This window comes from Bombina bombina, chromosome 4, assembly GCF_027579735.1.
Source record: "Bombina bombina isolate aBomBom1 chromosome 4, aBomBom1.pri, whole genome shotgun sequence".
In the NCBI taxonomy this organism is placed as follows: Eukaryota; Metazoa; Chordata; class Amphibia; order Anura; family Bombinatoridae; genus Bombina; species Bombina bombina.
The window spans coordinates 417,401,321-417,411,681 of record NC_069502.1 but is presented as its reverse complement, the minus strand read 5'-3'; the positions used below and the strand labels follow the sequence as shown (position 1 = coordinate 417,411,681).

The following is a 10,361-nucleotide window of genomic DNA, read 5'->3' as shown; positions in this document are numbered from 1 at the left end:
TCTCTCTGTCTCTCTCTCCCCCCTCTCTCTCTCCCCACATCTCCGCCCTCTCCCCACATCTCCCCCCTCTCTCCACATCTCCCCCCTCTCTCCACATCTCCCCACATCTCCCCCCTCACTCCACATCTCCCCCCCTCTCCCCATCTCCCCACATCTCTCCACATCTCCCCCCTCTCTCCACATCTCCCCCCTCTCTCCACATCTCCCCACATCTCTCCCCTCTCTCCACACCTCCCCCCTCTCTCCACATCTCTCCCCTCTCTCCACATCTTCCCCCTCACTCCACATCTCCCCCCCTCTCCCCACATCTCTCCCCCCTCTCTTGAGCTGTTTGAGCTCTCTCCACGGCCCTTCACGGGCCTTCACGCTAGGCTCCGCCCCTTCACGGGCCTTCGCATTAGAGTCCGCCCCTTCATGCTCGGCCACGCCCACTTCTGCTCGCCGCAGTCGGCAGAACAGGTAGGGACTTAGGCCAGGTGTGTTTGTCCTCGTGCTATCTCTACTGCGCATGACAGCTTCGGACAAACACACTTGGCCTTTTATAGTATAGGATATATATATATATATATATATATATATAAAATAAAGTAGAAAAAGCGCACTCTCACTTAAATAGCAACCACCAGGGTGCAGGCAAGAAATGTTAATACAATAAAGAAGAGGCTTGCACTCGCTGGGTTTGTGAAAAAAGTGCTTTAATTAGCACAAAAATGTGATGTTTCGGGGATCAATCACCCCTTCATCAGACCAAACAAAAAGTGAGCAAACAACAGTATTTAAATAAGGTGTTAACCCCTCCCCCAACTCAGAATAGGACAGCCCCACATAAGTCATGTGTTATATAACCCATCATTACTAAACACAGAGATATATAAACAAACAGATATTAATATATCTGATATACCAATAAAATGTGATTTACAATATATTGCTAGAGCAAGTGTAAATAAATATAACATAGATGCCTTTAAATCAGTGAAAATATACCTTACATCACAGACCAAAAAATATGTTTAAACAACAATATGTGTTATAAGGAAAATTAGAATATAGATTAAGCCAAAGTAGGCTAATATTAGCCTACTTTGGCTTAATCCATATTCTAATTTTCCTTATATCACATATTGTTGTTTAAACATATTTTTTGGTCTGTGATGTAAGGATCCACTATATGATCATGACCATATAAACTGCTGTTGGTGGCACACATGTTGTATATACTCTGGTATGTGAAGTGGTGACCATTCTGTATATTACACGATCAGCACATATGTCCCAAATATTGGCTAAACTATAGATGAATATTGTTGATTCATTCCATATCTACATACACGTCTTATCCCTGATTTTCAGCTATAATTTTTTATTTATTTCTCTTTAGGATCTGTTCAATTTACATATCTCGTTATGAAGGCTATGCTTTGATCATTATTGCACAGGTCCATACATATGGGAAACATCATTCAAAAACTAAGCGGATGAGGGAAAGCTATGGTTCCCTTCTCACTTTTATGGCTGACGTCATTCATCTGTCTAAAGCCGAGTATATGTTGGCCGAATCCTGGGACTATATAGTCACTATCTGATTTGTATATTCTTTTTTAGTCCTTGTGATATGTACATATGTATTGAAAGTGATAGTCTAGCTACTATGCGATTGATTTTCGCAATTATACATTGTTTTCTTGCAGCTAGCGATATTGCCTACCATGTTGTATTCTCTGTTATGCTGACTACACAAGATTTGGGCAATAGACCTGCCTGCTTTAAATTGGCGATTCTGCTAATTGCAAGTATTTTTATTTTATTTTTATTTTCATCTATATGAATATATATTTTTTCTGATAGGCTGTTATTTTGAATGTTGATGTTCTTACACTCAAATTTGCATCTGCTCAACTGGTGCTAAGTGTGTATTACCATCCTATACACATGATTATGTCAGATATATAAACAAAGCCTATGATTGGTTGTCACCATTTTATACACACATTGACTAAACCTTGGTTGTCAATCTGAGAGTGCATCTGCCATAACTTCTGAGTGGGTAAATTCTGTGATAATATCACAAATAGGCTAATTATGTGTAACTACATTTGTGAGCAATCCATTTTTTGTCATTTAGGTGTTTTGCCCTTGCAAGTATCGAGCCTGCCTGTTAAAAAATTTCCATTATGGGGAGGACCTGATGATGTTTCCCTCTGAGGGCCATTTTTGGCCACGCCCCGGTTTCAGCGTTCAGCGTCTGGCGGTTCTGCTAACTGCAATGGCGATTACATCAACTTTAGTTCTAAATGTGAGTTTTTCAATGTTCCTCTGTGGTTGGTATATATTGATCTATTGCTGTTATTATCATGAAATATCATGTGTAGTTATCACAGTAACTGTATGACCGCTCTGCTACTTCTATTCACACATTTATCTAGTTAGCTAAGGGGTATTTCTCACTAAATTTGTAACAGTGCACTGTGTCAGCCCCTCAATATATTTTCACTGATTTAAAGGCATCTATGTTATATTTATTTACACTTGCTCTAGCAATATATTGCAAATCACATTTTATTGGTATATGATATATATTAATATCTGTTTATATATTATTATCACTGGCCTAGATTTAGAGTTTGGCGGTAGCCGTCAAAACCAGCGTTAGAGGCTCCTAACGCTGGTTTTAGGCTACCGCCGGTATTTGGAGTCAGTCAGGAAAGGGTCTAACGCTCACTTTCCAGCCGCGACTTTTCCATACCGCAGATCCCCTTACGTCAATTGCGTATCCTATCTTTTCAATGGGATCTTTCTAACTCCGGTATTTAGAGTCGTGGCTGAAGTGAGCGTTAGAAATCTAACGACAAAACTCCAGCCGCAGAAAAAAGTCAGTAGTTAAGGGCTTTCTGGGCTAACGCCGGTTTATAAGGCTCTTAACTACTGTGCTCTAAAGTACACTAACACCCATAAACTACCTATACACCCCTAAACCGAGGTCCCCCCACATCGCCGCCACTCTATAAAAATGTTTTAACCCCTAATCTTCCGCTCCGTACACTGCTGCCAACTACGTTATCCCTATGTACCCCTAATCTGCTGCCCCTAACACCGCCGACCCCTATATTATATTTATTAACCCCTAATCTGCCCCCCACAACGTCGCCGCCAGCTACCTACACTTTTTTAACCCCTAATCTGCCGTCCACACGCCGCCGCCAGCTACATTATAGCTATGTACCCCTAATCTGCTGCCCCTAACACCGCCGACCCCTATATTATATTTATTAACCCCTAATCTGCCCCCCACAATGTCGCCTCCACCTGCCTACACTTATTAACCCCTAATCTGCCGAGCGGACCGCACCGCTATTATAATAAAGTTATTAACCCCTACTCCGCCTCACTCCCGCCTCAATAACCCTATAATAAATAGTATTAACCCCTAATCTGCCCTCCCTAACATCGCCGACACCTAACTTCAAGTATTAACCCCTAATCTGCCGATCGGAGCTCACCGCTACTCTAATAAAAAATTTTAACCCCTAAAGCTAATTTTAAACCTAACCCTAACACCCCCCTAAATTAAATATAATTTTATTCTAACGAAATAAATTAACTCTTATTAATTAAATTATTCCTATTTAAATCTAAATGCTTACCTGTAAAATAAACCCTAATATAGCTACAATATAAATTATAATTATATTATAGCTATTTTAGGATTAATATTTATTTTACAGGCAACTTTGTATTTATCGGAACAGCCAATAGAATGCGAGCTCAATCTGATTGGCTGATTGGATCAGCCAATCGGATTGAACTTGATTCTGATTGGCTGATTCCATCAGCCAATCAGAATATTCCTACCTTAATTCCGTTTGGCTGATAGAATCCTATCAGCCAATCGGAATTCGAGGGACGCCATCTTGGATGACGTCATTTAAAGGAACCGTCATTCGGCGAGTAGGCGTCGGTTGAAGAGGATGTTCCGCGTCGGCTTGGAAGAAGATGGCTCCGCTCCGCTCCAGAAGAAAGAAGATTGAAGATGCAGCTTGATAGAAGGCTTCATCCCGATGATGGACTTCCGACTTCAGCCCGATGATGGATTTCTTCAGCCGCCGCTTGGATCCAGACTTCAGCCCGAGGATGGACGTCACTCTTCAGCCCCCCGCTTGGGCTTGGATCAACACTTCCGAGGACCGATCGGTGAACCTGGTATGGTGAAGATAAGGTAGGACGATCTTCAGGGGCTTAGTGTTAGGTTTATTTAAGAGGGGTTTGGGTTAGATTAGGGGTATGTGGGTGGTGGGTTGTAAAGTTGGGGGGGTATTGTATGTGTTTTTTTACAGGCAAAAGAGCTGAATTTCTTGGGGCATGCCCCGCAAAGGGCCCTGTTCAGGGCTGGTAAGGTAAAAGAGCTTTGAACTTTTGTAATTTAGAATAGGATAGGGCATTTTTTTATTTTGGGGGGCTTTGTAATTTCATTAGGGGGCTTAGAGTAGGTGTAATTAGTTTAAAATTGTTGTAATATTTTTCTAATGTTTATAAATATTTTTTTTTTTTTTTTTGTAACTTAGTTCTTTTTTATTTTTTGTACTTTAGCTAGTTTATTTAATTGAAGTTATTTGTAGGTATTGTATTTAATTAATGTATTGATAGTGTTAGGTTTAATTGTAGGTAATTGTAGGTATTTTATTTAATTTATTTATTGATAGTGTAGTGTTAGGTTTAATTGTAACTTAGGTTAGGATTTATTTTACAGGTAATTTTGTAATTATTTTAACTATTTTAGCTATTAAATAGTTCTTAACTATTTAATAGCTATTGTACCTGGTTAAAATAAATACAAAGTTGCCTGTAAAATAAATATTAACCCTAAAATAGCTATAATATAATTATAATTTATATTGTAGCTATATTAGGGTTTATTTTACAGGTAAGTATTTAGCTTTAAAAAGGAATAATTTATTTAATAAGAGTTAATTTATTTCGCTAGATTTAAATTATATTTAATTTAGGGGGGTTTTAGGGTTAAAGTTAGACTTAGCTTTAGGGGTTAATAAATGTATTAGAGTAGCGGTGAGCTCCTGTCGGCAGATTAGGGGTTAATACTTGAAGTTAGGTGTCGGCAATGTTAGGGAGGGCAGATTTGGGGTTAATACTATTTATTATAGGGTTATTGAGGCGGGAGTGAGGCGGATTAGGGGTTAAAAACTTTATTATAGTAGCGCTCAGGTCCGGTCGGCAGATTAGGGGTTAATAAGTGTAGTTAGTTGGAGGCGACGTTGGGGGCGGCAGATTAGGGGTTAATAAATATAATATAGGGGGTCGGCGATGTTAGGGCAGCAGATTAGGGGTACATAGGGATAATGTAGGTGGCGGGGGGTGTACGGAGCGGCAGATTAGGGGTTAAAAATAATATGCAGGTGTCAGCGATAGCGGGGGCGGCAGATTAGGGGCTAATAAGTGTAAGGTTAGGGGTGTTTAGACTCGGGGTACATGTTAGAGTTTTAGGTGCAGACGTAGGAAGTGTTTCCACATAGAAAACAATGGGGCTGCGTTAGGAGCTGAACGCGGCTTTTTTGCAGGTGTTAGGTTTTTTTTTCAGCTCAAACAGCCCCATTGTTTTCTATGGGGATATCGTGCACAAGCACGTTTTTGAAGCTGGCCACGTCCGTAAGCACCGCTGGTATCGAGAGTTGAAGTTGCGGTAAATATGCTATACGCTCCTTTTTTGGAGCCTAACGCAGCCCTTCAGAGAACTCTCAATACCAATACCAAAAGCCAGCGTAGCTAACGCACCCCTTTGGCCGCAGAACTCTAAATCTAGGCGTCTGTGTTTAGTAATGATGGGTTATATAACACATGACCTATGTGGGGTTGTCCTATTCTGAGTTGGGGGAGGGGTTAACACCTTATTTATACACTGTTGTTTGCTCACTTTTTGTTTGGTCTGATGAAGGGGTGATTGATCCCCGAAATGTCGCATTTTTGTGCTAATTAAAGCACTTTTTTCACAAACCCAGCGAGTGCAAGCCTCTTCTTTATTATATATATATATATATATATATATATATATATATATATATATATATATATATATATATATATATATATATTAGAAACTGACCTGGGGCAAGTAGTGAAAGATAGTGAGTGATTGTTGTGTCATCATCAAGAGTGTGGCTCATTTGAGGTCTAGGGGCAATACAAAATGAGGGGATAGGGTGACATGTAGAGAAGGCCGATTGGCCGTCAGTAGCAAATAAGTTGCATCTCTGAAGTTAGGTCAGACAAGCATGTTATAAGTTTTTGTTTTCAAAATAACTGCAGGGACCCTTTCTTAAACTGCCACTATATCTTGATTACAAAGCTTTTCTATAGCAAATAATTCATTATAGATGGCAGTTTGAGAAGGCAAAATCAGCTATTTCAAATTATTGTCTCATTAATCAAGATAAAGGTCACCCATGGTTAGTTGCTCAGGTTACTACTCATGCACAATTAAAAAAGGCAAATTGGACTTTAGACCATTTTGTTTTATATCTCTGCTTCCTTAGATTGTACCTTCCCATTTTACACATTTTCCAGTCAATTGAGCTAAGTGCTGTCTATTCACTGTGCCAAATGGCCTGCAAATGTGTATATTTTTAATACTTGAATGGTTTGAAATAAAAAAATGTTAAAAATGACTGCACAATACGGTGTTTCACAATGGCTAAACATTTGCAAAGAGGAGGTGGGGTAGTGGGTGTGGTGTGGGTGAGTAGTAGGCAGGTGATGGGTGGGATCAGAAGTGGAAATAACATATTCTTGAGATTTTTTAGAAAATGTTAAAATCTTCAAGCAATTGTCTTCTCAGATTCTATGAAACTATAAAAATGTTAAAGGGGCAGTATACACCAATTTTCATTTAACTACATGTAATAGACATTACTATAACGAAAAATATGCAAAGATATTGATATAAAAACCCAGTGTAAAAACATGTTAATGAGAAGCCTGGGACACCCATTGAAGGGGGCTAATAGCAGAACCTCCCCCTCCGCTGCATATTAAAGGATCCATTATACAAACGGAAGCAATCTAAAGTCTGTATACATCAGTATACAATCTAAAACTTTGGGGTTTGGTTAGGAGTCTGAAAATCAGAAGAATGCTATTTAAAAATAAGCAAAACTATACATTTTTACAAAAACCCTAAATGGGCTTTATAAATTGATCCTCTAGTGCAGTGTTTCCCAACCGCGGTCCTCAAGTACCCCCAACAGTCCTGGTTTTCATTATAGCTGTACCAGTGCACAGGTGAAATAATCAGCTGATGGATGAGAGCAGGTTGGTTACTGATCAGCTGATTACTTCACCTGTGCACTGGTTCAGCTATAATGAAAACCACGACTGTTGGGGATACTTGAGAACCGCGGTTGGGAAACACTGCTCTAGTGTATAATGTCCCTTTAAAGCAATGGCAAAAAAACATAAAATGTAGTTAAAATAAATTTCTGTATCAACCATGTCCTTCTAAACCAGCAATCCTATATTTGCAAACATTTGGGGGGGGGAATCCAGGGAAACTATTTTGAGGATAAAATCTCAGTCTTGATTTTTTTTTTTTATTGCCAAATCTTTTGTAATATTTTGCCCAACATTTAATCACTTTTAATCTTTAAAACCCACCTCTTGCCCCCAATACTATTAATACAGTTCTACCTCCTATTCAAAACCTTTTTCAAGCTGTAGTCTTAAAGAGACAGTCTATGTTAATTGTTTAAAAAAGATAATCACTTTATTACCCATTCTCCAGTTTTGCATAACCAACACTGTTATATTAATACACTTTTTACCTCTGTGATTCCTTATATCTAAGGCTCTGCAGACTTCCCCCTTATCTCAGTTCTATTGACAGACTTGCATTTTAGCCAATCAGCTCATAAATAACCCCATGGGAGTGAGCACAGTGTTATCTGTATGGCACAAATGAACTAGTGCTGTCTACCGGTGAAAAGGGAGAGGGAATACCCAGGACGACCAAGACGCCCAAGGTATAAAAAAACAGCTACGCTCAACACAGTGGATAGCTCAGGGGCGAGTTCAGGGGAGGAACATGTCACTAGTAGGCCCAGTAAAGAATTGACTAATCCAACAGGGGTTACAACACGTTCAAAAAATGGGGGAGGCCGCAGCCACATCTTAGACGGGGGGCCACAAAGGCCAAACCCCCCCAAAAAACAATCTGAGGACTTAAATATAGTGGTTAACTACAGTACTAGGACACTCACGGAGGTAGAATACAGGGTCTTAAACAAGGGACTTACTTTTATACCCAAATGTGGCACAAATGATTTTGCCCTTTTTGTGGACTTGCAAAAATTCCACAGCCAATTAAAATTAAAGGAATATTTTGGAGACACAACAGTCTACAAGGATCAAACCACATTCAAGAGGAAATCATTTGACCCTAGCAGTACTAATCCCAGCATCCGTACCTACCAGCGGCTAACCCAGAGAGATTTTTACAATCACATACGGGGAAATAAGGATACAGGATACAACAACCTCTCCAAAATTGACCACCAAGCGGTGAAAACTCTTGCCAAAGATCCAGATATCATCATACGGGAGGCATACAAAGGAGGCGCCATAGTTATCCTTAATTATAAAGATTACCGGGATGAGGTGCTATCCCAACTTGAGGATACCACGGTATACCGAAAACTCCCTATGGACCCTACATGGACCTTCAAGAAAACAATTGACATCTACCTGGAAAAGATACAACAGGAGGGACAAATAACAACTCAGGAACTGGATTACCTGACTTCCGGTGTTTTACACCATCCTGAAAATTCACAAATCCTTGGAAAGCCCACAAGGTAGGCCGATAGTGTAGGCCATACAATCCATGATCCAGCTTCTGGCTATCTTTGTTGATGTACATCTACAGCCCCTCGTGAGAAGGATGAATTCCTTCCTATTAGACTCTAATAACCTGCTGGAAATTTGCAGTAAACTGGACAGTATACAGGATGAGGATATACTTGTGACCCTCGATGTAACAAGTTTGTATACCACTATCAACATCATTTGTATACCCATCAACAGGGACTCAGAGCGGTTAAGAACCAACTTCTAAGATACCCCTATGTGGGGCCCTCCATTGACGTACTCCTGACTCTTGTAGAGTATTCTTTAACTTACAACTACTTCAAATTCGAGAAGGACATCTACCTTCAGCTAACAGGGACAGCAATGGGGTCCAATGTGGCCCCATCTTATGACAACTTGTTTATGGCCTCTCCAAGACACCTGGATCGTATTGTTTAAAAGATATATAGATGACCTGATACTTATATGGAGAGGCACAGAAGTAGAACTACTGAAGTGATACCAGGCATTGAATATGGTATTTCCAGCCTTGAAGTTTAAGATCAACTACAGCATAGAGACGGTAGACTTCTTGGATTTTAGACTCTATAAAAAAGAAGGGACCATACAGTCTACACTATTTAGAAAGACCCACCTGATCGTAACTCGATCCTCCATTTACACCAGCTGTCACCCCCCCCAGCCCTCAAAAGAGCCCTGCCCATCTCACAACTGAAGAGAGTGATAAGGAACAATACAGAAAACACGAATACCATCATACAGCTTAATGAAATGCAAAGCAGATTTGAAAATAGAGGATATCCAACCAAGGAGCTACGGAAAATCAAAGAACAATTGAAAGGAGGTGATAGAGGGGAAAGGACTGAAGCAGAGACCCGCATGACCTTTGTAACAACATATACACAGGACAAACAGGGGATATCTAAGATATTACAGAAAAATTGGCAGATACTAGCAACAGACAACAATTCCTCCCATTAACAAACATAACAGGTCCTTAGGGTGGGATTTAAAAGAGCACTATCACTCAGAGACAGCCTGGTACAAACAGACCCAATCCACAGCTACCAGAAAAGCTAACTGGCTACAGGGAAGGCCGGGTTGTTACCACTGTAGGGGTTGTACTACTTGCAACGGGCTAACTACAGGCATTTATTTTACCCACCCCCCTATGGGCAAAGAGATACTATCACGTATAGACGTATAGACTGACGTGTACCACCCAGTATGTGGTTCTATTTGCTACATTTGCACTTGTGGCCTATTTTACGTAGGGCATAACAATAGACGACCTCCGCATGAGAATGGCCAACCACAGATCACGATCAGGATGGCAATCGACAGGGGTCAATCGGACCAGCGGTGGCTAGGCATTTCTGCTAAAAGGACATACTGTAAAAGATCTAAAATACACACTAATAGATCATGTCCCCCCACTCACCAGAGGAGGTGGATAGAGGGAAACTCCTCCTCCAACATGAAGCCAGTAT

The 10,361-nt window shown here is 40.3% G+C and overlaps 1 long non-coding RNA gene across 1 annotated transcript in view; it reads left to right on the top strand.

Annotated features, from left to right (window-relative positions):
• The window catches only part of LOC128656366 (uncharacterized), a 448,845-nt gene that overhangs the window by 333,553 nt on the left and 104,931 nt on the right, over window positions 1–10,361 (top strand). Inside the window, exon 6 of the long non-coding RNA XR_008401994.1 lies at window positions 2,126–2,296. This is a non-coding gene — a long non-coding RNA (uncharacterized LOC128656366). The remainder of the gene's footprint in view (window positions 1–2,125; window positions 2,297–10,361) is intronic.